The following is a 1,020-nucleotide window of genomic DNA, read 5'->3' as shown; positions in this document are numbered from 1 at the left end:
TAATGCGCTAGACTGCAAAGCCGTTTGAACTGCAAAGTCAGTGGTTCAAACTCGCCAGCTGCTCTTCAGAAACCCTATACAGGGTCACTATGGGTCAGAACCAACTCAATGGCACTTAACAACAACAGTGGGGAAAATCTAACATTGTGCTGGTACCTCCCTCAGGAGAGATTGAGAGCAGGAATAATATTTTCTCAGTTAAATTTTGACAGAGATCAATAAGGATAAAGATGAGAAAAACTTTTTAAGGACTTGACCAGATCAGATGCACTTCTACTGCTGACTTGAGTGACTGCTACCTGAGTAACCTCACCAGTAGAACTCTGTGCCATACTGAATGACTAACTGATAATGACTGTTTGGGCCAGTAAAATGATTGGTTTGTTGTTGTTAGCTGCCATCAAGTTGGTACCGATCCATAACGACCTTATGCACAGTTGAACGAAACATTGATCAATCCTGGGAAAACCTCACTACTGTTGCCACACTTGAGTGCATCGATGCTGCCACTTGGCCAATCCATCACGTTGGGGGTCTTCCTCTTTTTCTCTGACCCTCCACCTTACCAACTTGATGTTCTTCTCAGGTGACTAGTCCCTCATGACAATATGTCCAAAGTATGACAGACAAAGTTTGGCCATCTTGGCTTCCAAGGAACACTCTAGCTGCACTTCTTCCAAAACAGATTTATTGGTTCTTTTGGCGGCTCATGCCACTTTCAGTATTCTCTTCCAACATCATAACTTAAAAGCATCAATTCTTCTATGGTCTTCCTTATTCACTGTCCAGCATTCAAATGCATATGAGGTAATTGAAAATACCATGGTTTGGGTCAGGCACACTTTAGTCCCCAAGCTGACATCTTTGCTCTCCAACATTTTAAAAAGGTGTTGTGCAGCAGATTTGCCTAATGCAATACGTCGTTTGATTTCTTGACTGCTGCTTCTGGGAGTGTTGATAGTTGACCCAAGAAGAATGAAGTCCTTGACAACTTCAATCTTTTCTACGTTGATAAGAATG

The sequence above is a fragment of the Chrysochloris asiatica genome, unplaced genomic scaffold, assembly GCF_000296735.1.
Source record: "Chrysochloris asiatica unplaced genomic scaffold, ChrAsi1.0 scaffold00227, whole genome shotgun sequence".
Taxonomy (NCBI): Eukaryota; Metazoa; Chordata; class Mammalia; order Afrosoricida; family Chrysochloridae; genus Chrysochloris; species Chrysochloris asiatica.
Note: the sequence above shows the minus strand (reverse complement) of the source record.